This window comes from Oreochromis aureus, linkage group 3 (assembly GCF_013358895.1).
Source record: "Oreochromis aureus strain Israel breed Guangdong linkage group 3, ZZ_aureus, whole genome shotgun sequence".
NCBI classification, from domain to species: domain Eukaryota; kingdom Metazoa; phylum Chordata; class Actinopteri; order Cichliformes; family Cichlidae; genus Oreochromis; species Oreochromis aureus.
This window is the reverse complement of record NC_052944.1, coordinates 44,789,337-44,804,539: the sequence shown is the minus strand read 5'-3', so window position 1 is coordinate 44,804,539 and position 15,203 is coordinate 44,789,337.

Here is a 15,203-nt window from a genome sequence, read left to right as displayed (position 1 = left end):
AGTCTTTTTTTTGTTTTAGCTTACCTCAAAATACTTTCAAACAGAACCTAGGCTGAGCTAATTAAATCTTACCAGATTTTTTTATTTAACTCAAACACTTGGAGTACAATAAAAAGGTAGTCCATGTCTTCGCACTTTACACAACATAGCTTGTTTACAAAATTATATTAGTGCTTTTTTTTCTATGGATGTGTCCCGTTTAAATGGACTAAAAGATACTTTTAACAGACGTGTAACCAACAAATAACACTCAAATTCAGAGCCACCATCCTGCATTCTTTCCATTTTATCTATTAAGATGATTTCCGGTTTTCAAAACATAAAAAAAAGATGTAGGAGGATTCAGGTCATTGCTCTGCTGTGGGGAACAAATAAAGGATTTTACACAGAGGAAGAACTTTTCTTGCTTTTATAGTCCACGTGACAATCAGTAAATCAGATTCTGATATTTTCAGACTTCTGTTTGTTTTAACAAAAAGATTTGATTCAAATTGAACTTTTAAAATGTGTGTTGTGGTGCATAAACATGACCTAATCTTAGGTACATTTTTATTTCAGGAAATGTTTAGTTTCAGGTGCTGCTGCTTCATTTTGTGTCTGTATTGGCTGACTGTCACAGTCACGTGTTAATGAAGAGAAAAAGAAAAGATTGTTTGCATATTTTCATTTTGTGCTCTCACTGCCTGACAGCTTTGACCCATTTCTGTTCAGGCATATTTATTAGTTAGATTTTCCATGAGGCACACATTCAGATGTGGACATATTTTGGTAACCGATTATTTAAACAGATTCTGGATCCATAAACACTTTATTAGTCTGACTCTGCTAAAACCTTGTCAAAACTTATGAAGGTTGTTGGAGATGCTGGAGATTTAGTTAAATGAAGCTTATGTGTAAGTTCATTACACATAAGCTTTCCCAAGTGTTTGGCTGCTGGTCGATTCATCACTTCCACTTTGCCATGCTGTAAAACTTAATGCTGATATCATTGCTCTAGTCCAATCATCTTTCTGCCTGCCCTCTTCAAGCTGATCAGCCTCCACTCTGGGTATTTTAAATTGCACTTCATCTTTCATCTTTCTCCCTTACAGACCAATTCGTACAACCCACCTCCTCCTTGTCTTTTCTTCTTCTCTACTAAAAATCTGTAACTGTTTTCATACCACTACAACTATTCTCATCATTAAAATCAAATATATGCACAACAGTCTGACTTACAGATGAAATCAATCCAGTCAGCTGATCAGAACCAGTTTATGTGGTGTGTGTACAACCACATGTGGGTTGTTGCCCGGTAACTAAAAACATGAAGGTGAGTCAGTAGCTATAGATAAGCAAACAGAGGAATGCAGACTGATCACCGTGGCATCGTTTCACTGATCAGGTATTTTACTGTCAGCATAATACTTTGTGTAGCACAAAACAGAAAGCACACAGAGTCCTGGATTTGAGCGACAGAATTCAAATCGTTGAAGAGACTAACATAAAGAAGAACAGGACACAAGAGAAGTATGAATTTCATCCTTTTCATATACTGTATGTTTCCTTCTGCTCTGTTTGTGTCTATTATGCATTAATGTGTTATTTTTTTATCCTCTTTGAGAGCATTTAAAAGCAACAGCTCTGAAAGTTAAATGTGTTATACTGACTGTATCAAATATTAGATAATGTGTTGATTCCAGAGGTGGGAAGTAACAAAGTGCAAATACTTTGTTACTGTAGTTAAGAACAATTTTCAGGTATCTGTTCTTTACTTGAGCATTTTTTTCTGACTACTTGTTACTTTTACCCCCTATATTTTTTAAACAAATATCTGTACTTTCTACTCCTCATATTCTAAAAACAGGCTGGTTACTTCTGGTCTAATGCATTTGGGACGAGTTATTATTTTGTCACTGTGAGCCTCCAAACATCTAAACAATTTAAGCCTAAACAGAAACACATGAAACACAATTATGTTTGTTTATCAAGGATGTAAAAAGTGCCAAAGTCACCATGATGTGTGAAAAAGTCAGGAGTTTAAAGCTGGATGATGTTTTTTTATTTGTTTGTTTGTTTTTGACACAATACTGGAATGACTGCAGAATGATTGCAGTTGCAGTATTTTAGCATCTAGCTAGCGCTACAGAAGAGGAGCGAGCATGAAAGGAATAATTTTTTAAGTGTCGGGTAATTTTAAATGCAAGGTTTTTATCAGCTCAACAAACATCAGCAAACAGACAAACTGTTTGTGTGCAGCTTGTCTCAGTGTGCTCCTGTCAGGCGACTCAGGAGGGAAAGTGGTGCTCTACCTGCAATGTGTACAGTGCGGGTGGAGTGCTGCTGACTTCGACTGAGAACATTGTCACGTGGTGGAAGGAATACTTCTAGGTCCTCCTTAATGCCACTGGCAGGTCTTCCGTGGATGAAGCAGAGACTGGGAACGACTCATCTATCTCTGGGGCTGAGGTCACTGAGGCAGTTAAACAACTCCTTGGTGGCAGGGCCCCTGGGGTGGATGAGGTTCAGCCTGAGTTCCTGAAGGATCTGGATGTTGTAGGGCTCTATTGGTTGACACACCTCTACAATGTTGCGTGGAGATCGGGGCAGTAACTCTTGATTGGCACACCAGGGGCGTGCTTTCCATCTTTAAGAAGGGGGGAACGGAGGGTGTGTTCCTACTATAGGGGGAGCACACTCCTCAGCCTCCCTGGGAAAGTCTGTGCCAGGGTGCTGGAAAGGCAAGTCCAACCATTACTCAAACCTCAGATACAAGAGGAACAATGTGGTTTTCATCCTGGTTGTGGAACACTGGACCAACTCTTTACCCTCTCAAGGATACTTGAGGGTGCATGGGAGTTTGCCCAACCAGTCTACATGTGTTTTGTGGACCTGGAGAAGGCATTCAATCGTGTCCCTTGGGGTATCCTGTGGGAGGTGCTTTGGGATTATGGGGTGTCTGGTCCATTGCTACAGGCCATTTGATCCTTATACAACCGTTGCAAGAGCTTGGGCCACATAGCCAGCAATAAGTTTGACTCATTGCCAGTGGGTGATAGACTCTGTCAGGGCCGCCCTTTGTCACAGATTCTGTTCATAATTTTTATGTAAAGGATTTCAGGGCGGAGCTAAGTGGCAGAAGGCTTTCACTTGGGTGGTCTCAGGATCTCATCTTTGCTGTTCACGGATGATGTGGTCCTGTTGGCCTCATCGAGTGATGGCCTCCAGCTCGCCTTGGAACGGTTCGCAGCTGAGTGTGAAGCAGTGGAAATGAGAATGAGCACCTCCAAATCTGAAGCCATGGTCCTCAGCCAGAAAAGGGTGGAGTGCCCACTCCTGGTCAGGGACGCAGATCCAGGACACGCTGGAGAGATTATATCTCTTGGTTGGCCTAGGAAGTGGCCGGGGAGAGGGAGGTCTCCTCCGCGACCTGGCCCTTGATTAGCAGAAGAAGATGATGGATGGTAGATGGCATTCAGATGCAGAGAACTTAATTATTTGTTTTTGTTAAAGTTTTTCTCTCATACGCTTGTGTTATCCCCTCTGTTAATTTCATTTATGTTTACTTGTGCAAGTTGTTTGCCTTCTGTGTCTTATATTTAGTTTAAGTGTAGATTCAGTAGTTTCTTGTTGTCCTTCTGATTGCCTCATGAGTATAAATAGTCCTGTTGTTCCTTTAGTTTCCATTTGATTTTATCTTGTTGACTTTTGTATTCTACACTTTGCATCAGACTAAATAAAATGGTTGCTTTTTGACCTCTGGAGTTAGCATCTCCAGGACTACCCAATTCATAACATAAATTATTCAGGTGACTTTCTAGCAAAACGAAGTTTGGGTTTGAAAATTGTTTTATCAGTTTAAGAAAACAAAGTTTGTCAAATGTGAGAAAAAAATTAAGTTCACCTGTTTTTCTGTCTTATTGCAGGAACTGAAAGTCCGAAGGAAAAACGCTGGAAGAAATTTAAAACTGCTTTTGTAATTGTACAGGTTGCATTTGCAGCTGCAGTTGCAGCAAAGATGGTCCTTTGAACTTGACAGGTTACACAGTAAATGCTGGGACTCGTCTGTTAGCAAGAGTGAGTTTGTGGTTCCTGTTTTAAACTGAGTTTTTTTGCTGCTGTGCCCTGATTTATGTGTATCTCAGATCTGCAGAATAAGAAAGAAGACTAGATCAGATGTAGAGCAAACAGATCATCTTCTCTTTAAACAGAAGTATTAATGTGAAGTTGCTCTCTTCTCTCTCATTCCACTGAATAAAACTTGCAGTCACTTAAAACCCACTGAAGATGTTTCAGTCAGTTACTACTTGACAATTTTTCTCACGTTCCATAGAAAAAAGATTCTGTCATTGCCAGATTGATGCGTCAGTCAGATGTGCTCTAGCCACCATCTAGTATTGATTATCTGTTTTCTGATGCCTTGAATTCATCTCTCAGTGCAGATCTCTCTGCGGTCAGAGTCCTGTGAACATTATTCGTGTGTGTGTGTGTGTGTGTGTGTGTGTGTGTGTGTGTGTGTGTGTGTGTGTGTGTGTGTGTGTGCATGCCTTTGGAGGCCTGCAGTGCCCTGATGGGCACTCTTGGAACTCAAACACCTCACCAACAATTCAGTTCATTGTTTTTCCCTGTTAACTCTGTAAACAAACCATTTGAACTTTTTACAGTGCTCCCCTTTTAGGTGACCATTCTGCTAGTACACAAAGTGTCAAGAGACTTTACAAGAAGACAGCAGCCTTGCTTGAGAGGGAAAAAGTCAGGTGAAGCAGCAAAATCATGATAGAACATATCGCATGTAAATAATAACATATACAACCCTGGTGATCTTGCTGGTCTTGATCCACAAGACTACTCTGACTAGCAATTCTATCAACCCACTTTTCCTTGACCTCATTGAAAACATCATCGAGGTCAAAGTAGTTTATATTGTATACAGAGAAAGCCAAAACAATCAAAAGACTCACTTTGAACAAGTACTTGGTGACAGTGGGAAGGGAAAACTCCCTTTTAATGGGAAAAAAGCTCTGCCAGAATCAGCCTCAGGGAGGGGCAGTCATCTGTCACAACCAATTGGGGGTAAGAAAATCGCAAAAAAACCAAAACCAAAACACTGTGGAGGAGTACGGAGGGCCAGGAGTGACAAAATGAATGATAATTAATTAATTAAATGTTTTAAATAAAATGAACGGACATTTAATTAATGTTCATAAATAAATAATAAAATAGTCAAATAATCAATTATAAACATCCATCCATCCATCCATTCGCTTCCGCTTATCCTTTCCAGGGTCGCAGGGGGCACTGGAGCCTATCCCAGCTGTCATAGGGCGAGAGGCGGGGTACATCCTGGACAGGTCGCCAGTCTGTCGCAGGGCCAACACACAGGGACAGACAACCATTCACGCTCACATTCACACCTAGTGACAATTTAGATTATCCAATTAACCTATCCCCTCAAACTGTATGTCTTTGGATGGTGGGAGGAAGCCGGAGTACCCGGAGAGAACATGCAAACTCCACACAGAAAGACCCCGGCCTGATGGTGGAATTGAACTCAGGACCTTCTTGCTGTGCGGCAACAGTGCTAACCACCGTGCCACCGTGCTGCCCAATTATAAACATGTTTATTATTTTAACTAAATAAAGGAAGCAGAGCTGCCATTAGTCCAGAGTAGAGGTCGATCCTTCCTTTACTCTCTGTGTTTGATGTCTCAGGTTTTCTTTCAGGTCTCATGGCTGCAGAGACACAAACAGGTATGAGTCACTTAAAGTAAATATAAAACATAAAATAAAAACAATCTGCAATAAAATAAATTACATCTAAGTAAAAAGTATGTTTGTTTAGTACTGACACAGAAGTGATAACCTTTAATTGATAAAAAAAATCTAAAAAATCTTTGAATTGAACCTGTTACTGGTTGTACAAACCAAAGGTCACTGAGAGGCCGAGGACAGGAAGTCTTGGAATGTTCGAATGAATTATCGAACAGAGGCTGATTAAAAGAATCTAATCAACATGAAAAACAATGAAAGAGATCATTCATTATTTTCCCCACCAAAATCCCCGGCAATGACAGTGATCAAAGTGAAGAAAAACTATCAGTTAGACCTTCAATGCTACCAACCAACACTTAAGGCTTCACAAACATTCAGGGAAGCTCTCAGAGCTCCAAACTGAATATAAAATGTGAGTGAGGAATTTAGGAGAGATTACATAAACCTGTCAGAGCAGCTCTGAGTGAGAAACGACTAAAACTTTACCTCAGTGAGGAGGAGTGACCGAGCCCTTTGATTTGGAGGAAAACATGAGACCACAGATCAAACACATAAATAACAGTTCAATCTCAGAGTTGGTGGATTGGACTAAAAATAAAGAAACTGGAAGTCAGACTGTAACTGTGTTCCGGTCCTGGGTCAGTGACCCAGTGTTTTGTATTTTGAATTATTTATAGTCTTGGATTTCATTGTTATTTATAGTTTCTAGTCTCTTGACTTCTGTTTTGTTTCTGTGCCTCCCAGTGTTCCTGATATCATGTCTTTTGTGAAGGTTTAGTTCTGTACTCTTGTTCTCCTTATTTGTCTCCGTGTGTTGTTTGCTTAGTTCTGAGTCTTAGTTCTCTGTCACTACGTCTTCCCCTGTGTTCCACGTTTAGTTACTTTTGTTTCCTCTGTTCTGAAGTCTGTCATGTTTCCATGTCTCAGTGTCAAGTCTGGTTTTGATTTCATACTTCCTGTTTTATTTTGATAGTCCTTGTCCTGTGCTCAGCAAGTTGAGATTTTCTACATGGTTTGATTATCCCAGCTGTGCTCTCCTCTCTCCTGCATTTGATTCACTCGTTATAATAATGGATTGCATTTATATAGTGCTTTTCAAGACTCTCAAAGCACTCTACACTATTTATTCACTCTCACATTCACATACTGGCGGAGGCTACAGTTGTAGCCACAGCTGCCCTGGGGCAGACTGACAGAAGCGAGGCTGCCATATCGCACCACCAGCCCCTCTGGCCAACACCAGTAGGTGGTAGGGTGAAGTGTCTTGCCCAAGGACACAACGACCAGGACAGACAGAGCTGGGGATCAAACCGGCAAACTTCCAGGTTACAAGATGAGCGTCCCAACCCCCTCGACCGTGGCTCCCTTGTATTTAAACCCTGTGTTTTCCTCTGTCCGTTGTAGCGTTGTTAGCCATCATACATCTGCTCTGTGTTTCTGCTGTGCTCCTGACAAGTTCCTAGTTCTCTGTTCCTGGTTAGTTTTCTAGTTTGAGTTCATGTTTCCAGTTTCTAGTCTAGTCTTCTTGTAGTTAGTGTTTGAGGGTTTTTTTCCCAGTGAATAAAGCTGCCACTTTGAATTTACCTTTTGTGTTTGAGACAAACTGACAAACTGATTAAATATTTTAAAACTCCTCAGTGGGTAAAGCTACAGGCTGATATTTATGCTGGTGTTCATTTATTGTGTTGGTGTGTTTAATACTTAATCCAAATGAATAAAACTGAGAAAATGGTTCAGCTTTTAACAACAACAACAACAACAACACCATCAGCTCTTAGACCCTAAATAATTCATAAAGTCAACTGTCTCAGTAGCCTCATCAAATAACAGTTTTACACAAAGTTGCCCATTTTTATTTCCTCACCTGGAGGAGAAACATTGTTCCAACATGTTTCTGTGAACTTTGTCTTTCTCTCTGCTGAAGAAACTCCTGAGCCTCTCACAAGTGCTTCTCGTCCCTCCTCACAGCTTTAGGAGCTCTTTTATAAAAAAAACTTAGATCTTAACAGGAACTTTGAAATTCTTAGATTTTTTTTCCTGTGCATGAGCTTTGAATTTTAACACGGAAAGAAACTTTTAGTGAATGTGGGCCCAGATAAAAAGGTGCTTAAATTAAATTTCAATCTTACCAAATAATTTGCACATTAATCACCAAAACTGCACAATAGGAAACAAAGTCACCATCATAAAAATTAACATTACATACTTCACTCTGACTTTGAACTGAATTCATTCATAGTTTACTGAAACAACTCACCAGTGATGTTGAGTCGACATCTTCCAACACTGAAGCCATCATCAGTGTTGACATCATACAGGTACAGACCCGAGTCATCAATCCTGAGTCTGGACAGTTGAAGTCTGATTCGTCCTTCTCTGAGGGCGTCTTTGTCACTCTGGACTCGTCCTGAAAACTTTGCATCCTGAGACTCTGACACCTCAACACCTTCATGAACATGATACTGGACTAAATCTTTATCAGCATTTACTCATCTTCTCCCTGTGAGAGGAGACAGAGGTGAAGAGTCATCAACACGTGAGGTCAAAGGTCAGTCAGTACAGCTAGAAGAAGGAAAATCTACAGTCTGACTTCATTCACTCATTACAACATGTGAGCCTGTTCATGATCCTGATTATTACACTGACTGAGCAAAACTACACGACCTACAACCACTGCAATGGAAGCAACCAGAAGGAAAACCTGCACTTTGATTCACATTTTAAGGTTTTCAGAGCTGCAGAAATGATTTTCAGTCACAAGGTGGCGCCATGTTTTAACTGACAAAAGGGTAATACTGAAGTCTTTCTTTTTTTGCTTGTTTGTTTTACCTTACCTTTCAAAAAGAACAACCTAGACTGAGCTAATTAAATCTTACCAGACTTTTTTTAGTACAATAAAAAGGGAGTCCATGTCTTGACACTTTTCTTTTTTTACATTTCACACTGATATAAACAAATTTTTTTCGGTACTGACTCAGGTTTCTGTGGTTCAGTCAGGTAAGAAATAAAAACATTTTTGTTTAGTAAATCTAAATTTTCTGAAGAAGAAACATTCAAATAAAGCCGTTCTCACTCAAAGCTCTTTATAGCTTATTTACCAACTTACTCAAGTGCTTTTTTTCTATGGATGTGTGCCCTTTTTAAATTGGCTAAAAGATGCTTTTAACAGATGTGTAAATAACAAATAACACTCAAATTCAGAGCAGCAGGAAGTAGACCTGGAGGAAAATACAACAAAGATCACATACATACTGTTGTTGTCTCCTCTTCTTTCAGATGCCAGCTGTTTGATTCTCTTCAGCAGATGTTTCATCAGTGACCACGTCCGTCCTGCCAAGACATGTGATTCATTTTCATTTGTACACAGGACTCTCTCTTTCTCTGGCTGTAATGAGTATGCGCTCACACCTGTCGGGGTATTTTAAGCCTGATCTAGAGAAAAACATCACATCAGATAAGACAGTCACATCAAAACTGCTTCTCTAAAGTCTGATCTCATATAAACTATTGTCAGTTCAGACCTTCGGGATTTATTTGGAGAAAGTTTAAGGAGCCAGCATGTGATTAAAGGCCTCATAGTAAAAAAGCAGAAACTAAGAAACTTTTAGTGTTTGCGTGTTCACATGATGCTGGTTTATGTTGCTAACTGTCATTTTTGTGTTGGTTTGTAGTTTTTCAGCCATCAGTGAGGTGTGAGCTGCATTCCTGACAGCAGCTGTATTTGTGTGAGGAAGGCTGTGTGAGGGCTGGAGCCTATCTCTGCTGTCTCAGGCGAGAAGCAGGGTACACCCTGGACAGGTTACCAGTCTGTCACAGGGCTGACACCATAGCCCTCACATTCACACCTATGGGCAATTTCTAGCAGTTTCTAGTTAACCGAATCCCACTAACTTCATGTCTTTGGACTGTGGGAGGAACCGAAGGTACCTGGAGAGAACCCATGCAAACCCAGAGAGAACATACAAACTGAACAAAAACCCCCAGTCTGATGGTGGAATTGAACTCAGGAACTTGTTGCTGTGCGGAAACAATGTTAATCACCGTGTCACCATCCTGCATTCTTTCTATTTTATCTATTGTGACTTTTAATGGTGATTCAGGACCAGTTTTCTTGTACTTTATTCGTCACATGACAACACTCAAAGTTGTCAGTACATGGCGCCCAGCACTCAGGAGGAAAATAAAGATCAGTCCAAGAGAAGTCCTGCACAGTAAGTCCTGCAGTGGTGTTGTACACAAGCTTCAGTTTTCAGCCTTTCTGATTGGACAGTTGAAGAGTTTATGATCACACAGCTCCCTGACACTGACCAGACCAGATCAGCAACCTTTGACTATGCAGAGCCATGAAGGTCAATCACTCACACATTTCTAACCATGTGCAACTATCAGTAAATGGAAAACTTTTAAGAATAATGCAAATTTGATGCAACACTTGTTTAGTTGCTGCTTTGATTTAGTAGATGATTTCAGTTTTTCAAAACATGAAAAAAATGATGCAGAAAGACCTAGGTCATTGCTCTGCTGCGGGGAACAAATAAAGAATTTTACACAGAGGAAGAACTTATGTTGCTTTTATAATGCATGTGACAAGCAGTAAATCAGATTCTGATATTTTCAGACTTCTTTTTTTTGTTTTAACAAAAAAATCTATACATTTTTATTTCAGGAAATGTTTGGTTTCAGGTGCTGCTGCTTAATTTTGCATCTGTATTGGCTGACTGTCACAGTCATGTGTTAACGAGGAGAAAAAGATGATTGTTTGCATATTTTCATTTTGTGCTCTAACTGCCTGGCAGCTTCTACCCATTTCTGTTCAGGCACATTTATTAGTTTGATTTTTTTTCATGAGACACATAGTTAGATGTGGATATATTTTGGTAGCATATTATTCAAACAGCTTCTGGATCCATAAACACTTTATTAGTCTGACTCTGCTAAAACCTTGTCAAAACTTATGAAGGTTGTTGTTGGAGATGCTGGAGATTTAGTTAAATGAAGCTTATGTGTAAGTTCATCAAGGAAGATCTGCAATCACTCGTCAGTGTGCTTTTCCAAGTGTTTGGCTGCTGGTCGATTCATTACATCACGTTCACTTTCTCATGCTCTAAAACATAATGCTGATATCGTTGCTGTAGTCCAATCATCTTTCTGCCTGCCCTCTTCAAGCTGATCAGCCTCCACTCTGTGTAGTGAGCCTTCATCTTAATACCAGCTCTTCACAAGGTCGTGTGTAAGTCCTCTACTGCACACAGACAGTAATGTTGGATATCCTGTTGTAAGAAGAATAGCTAATGAATGCTGAATTTAATGTGAGGTGTTGAGTGTGATACCTTTCCATGTTGGTCACAACCTGCAGTCACCTGATCAAAGAGAGATAATTGTTTAGAATTGTATTTACTCTATATCTTTTCCCAGTTTCTGTATGGATCCTTTTTGGGTTGTTACAAAGGCAGTGAGCTATCTCAAAATTATGAAATGGGTATAAAATTAGCATCCAAGTAAAGCTGAGTATGGGTTCTTAAATCTATGAAAATAGTTCAACAAGAGAGTACTGCTTCTAAGAACTGAAAGAATTTGGGTTGAGTTGAGTTTCAGCAGATGTGGCTCATCATATCACCAAAAAAAAAAAAAAACGGAGAATCAAGTCAAATCCCTGAACACCAACTGAACCCACAAAGCTCAAGACTTTCATAACACAGACTATGAGTCATCGGCTGTTTTATATAAGACACATTTTTTCTTTTTTCAGATGATCAGTGTGTCAAAATATTCAACAAACTGAATTATGGAGCCTCCTTCATTTCTTTAAATCTATGTAGGTTGTATAATTGTATTATCATGTATTATATATTAGGTTGTATTATCATGCTAAAGTTAACTGCAGTCTATAGTTAAACTATTCAGTCTTTTCTTTCTCAGTCTTGACTCTCTGAATGAATGTTTTCATTCTTACTGTGTGGAAACTTCCAACAATAACCAAATAAAGAATCATCAAGAATAATAAGTCCATGTATATTTAGGAATATATTTCTCTTTAGTAAAAGTAATTCAAAACTTACCAAATTTTCATCAGCGTTGTTCTTCAGTCTGCAGCTTTACTTTCTGCAGCATGGTGTATTTAATTAATTCATTATGGCAGTCCTGGCATTCCATACATGTGAACGCTCTATATATGTTTTGCAGGTGCCGACATGCCTTCATTCTGTACCTCAAGGTAAAGTGTTTGTATAATGATTATAAGTTGTCTTAATAATCCTTTATTTTTATTTATAGATGGAAGTCTGCAAATTTTTTTTGTACCAGGATTTTAGAAAATCTGAAGGGTCAGAAATTCCTGACTGAATATAACAGAGCTGTAAACAACTGAGGCTCTGACTGAATTTCACTCACTCTGTGTGCTGAAAAGTGGGGTCATGTTGCTGGTGGTGCAAAGTCTGAGATGTCAAAAAAACATGTCAATGTGGGAACAAACACATGATGGATCAAAGTTTATGTCTGCAAAGTCTTCTCAGGCGTGCTTTCCTTGAAAACCAGTTTCAGTTTAATAAACAACAAATGAGTTCAGAAAATGGAAGAACTTCATGAAACATTTCACATTTACCTCTGTGGAAAAGAAACACAGCTTACTCTAAGCAGAATATTTAAAGAAGAACAGAATTATAGATTTGTGATACACAGATAGGAAGTGAAGTGATTACATGTTTATTACAATGAAATAAAATTTTAAAACCTATCCAAAAAGATTTTCTAAACAAAGATTTTGAAATCGCTGATATTTTATCCGTCAATTTTAATTTATCAGCAGGATGAATATATGGTTTGGTGTGAATAGCAACCTACAAGTGGAGCATAGATATTCAGCATTGGTTAACAGATCACAGAGTTTTAAAGAAAATTTAATTGAAAATGTTCACATAAACTTTTTCTTAAAAAAACCAAAAAGACAGAAAATATAGATTTTACATTATTTCACATTCATTTTATTCTGTGATACGTCAGATAGGCTTTTTTTTCTGTCACTAGGTGACGCCATGTTCTGATTATTTAAGTCATTTCTTCCATCTTTAACACAGAAGACTTTCAGTCACTGGTGCGGTAAAGTTAGACCTAGATCACACATTGGTTCACATGAACAAAGCTGTGAACAGCTCGCTGTGTCAAAACGTGTCTTCAGCTTAATGTTTAGAGTCCAATGATTCATATTTGCTCTGTAAATGTTTCCAAAGTTCAGAGAACCTACAGCCGATGGTGTGCCTGAACGCATCTTCCTCCTATCGGACCCATGACTCACACGCTCACACTAAAAGCCACATCACATAAAAAAGATACATTCGCAGTTCTGAGGTAAAACAAGACTCAGTCTAGATGTTCACACAATCTGATGCTTTGACTCTTACGTGTCATGAACCTTTTGAGTTTTCTGTAGTTTCATGACTTTTTGCTTTGAGTTTCATTTCTCTTGAACTCTGTACTTTTCTTATAACAGCTTTTCCCGGCCGGTTTGTTTAGCATTTCTGTCGTGTCTGTCTTCGTGTTTGATTTAGAGCATAGCTGACCTGATGATTATATTTGTGCAGTTAGAAGAGTTTACAGTTATCCATTCATACCAGCAAACCTCTCTTTCTGAGAAAATGACTAAATGAGTCATTTTTAACGTGTGCTCTCGCTGTATATAAAGGTGGACATGTGTTCACTCTCTCTCCCTCTAATGATGAAGAACCACGTGCATCTACAGATTGGACAGGTTGGTAGGAGAACAGAGACAAGAGGAAAGAATGAAGTTAAATGTTAAATACTAAGCTCTAATCAGAATAACAGTCTTGCAGTTTAAAAGCTCAGTTTCAGTGAAAGTCTGTATGAAGTTTTTTGATAACTGACTTGTACTTGAAGCTTAATGTGAAATCATTCGAAAGTTTTTGCTCACCTTGTGACTGACTCTCTGTTTAAACAGCGAATTATTATTATTATTAATTATTTCTTTTGTGTGTGTGTGTGTGGTGTTGTTGGACTGTGAGATCTTAGTTTACAGTCGGGTTTGTCTGTTAGATGATCTCGTTCCTCTGAGGACGGCCAGAGTCCTGCTTTGTGGTGTTGCTCTCTGGAGCGCAATATATTAATGCCTACTGAGATATTATTGATGGGATCATAACTTATAAGGTATGAAGATGCATCATTACAATAATAATTCTTCATTTTAGACTGTAGGTTTTATTAGTGTCACAACAGTTATGACCACATGGTTACAGGGTCACACACTCCTGTTTTCTGTGTGATTCACCTGTCTATTCGAATGTTACTGTTCCTTAAAAATCTAAAGACCCTTTTAAAAATGTCATTTAGAGAAAATCTGATGCTGTGAAAGCCTTAAACATTAATTCTGCTACTGGCTGAATTATTTTCTCATCGCTTTGTGTGACGTGATATAATTTGTAGTTTCCTTTGTGATGAACAGAATCAACTTTTTTGTGATTGTGCAGGTTTTTCTTCTGGTTGCTTTCATTGCAGTGGCTGTAGTTCTTGTAGTTTCAGTCAATTCAATTCAATTTATTTATATAGCACTCTTCACAGGATAAAAACCACAAAGTGCAGTAGTCAAACAGGGTAATAATCAGGATTATGAAGAGGATCAGATGCTGTAATGAATGAATGAAGTCAGACTGTAGATTTTCCTTCTTCTAGCTGTACTGACTGACCTTTGACCTCATGTGTTGATGACTCTTCCCCTCTGTCTCCTCTCACAGGGAGAAGATGATCTGCAGCATCCTGCTGCTCATCATCCTCACCTCATGTGTCTCTGGTTAGTTTATAGCTCTCTTTTGTTATTTAGAGAAACATTCTTGGAAAACGTGTATGAACTTAAGTGTTAGCAGTGACAGGTTTTTTGAATTCATGTGATTGACTGACATGTTTTTGTCTCCTGCAGCAGCAACAGACTGGCCAGAACCTGAGAGAAAATCCGAAACATCACTCACAGAAAGTTGAGACAATGATTCAGTCTCAGTCTTCACACAAACTGATGTTTTGAGTTTTCTGCAGTTTAATTACTTTTTGAGTTTTCATTTCTCTTGAACTCTGTTTTTCCTATAACAGCTGTTTTAAAAAAATGTATATTTTATCTTCACATCTAATTCTGTTCATGCGTGGAGTTTGTTTTATCTTTTCTTCCTCGACCTCCTGAGTCTTCCTGTCTCCTTTGTGTTTCCATGTGTCATTCAGTCTCTATGTTTGTCTTTTTGTGTCGAACTAGTCTCATTTCGCAGTTCTGTTGTGTCGGTCTTCATGTTTTAATTTCGTGATTGTTGTTCTCTGTTGTTCTGTTTTGCATTAATTTCCACTTACCTTGTCTCATTTTTTGGATTACTTTCAGCTGTCCCCCAACTCTTACTTCTACCCTAAAACTGAAACACACAACAGTTGAGATCGGTTTCATTAAAATATGAGTTTTACTGCTG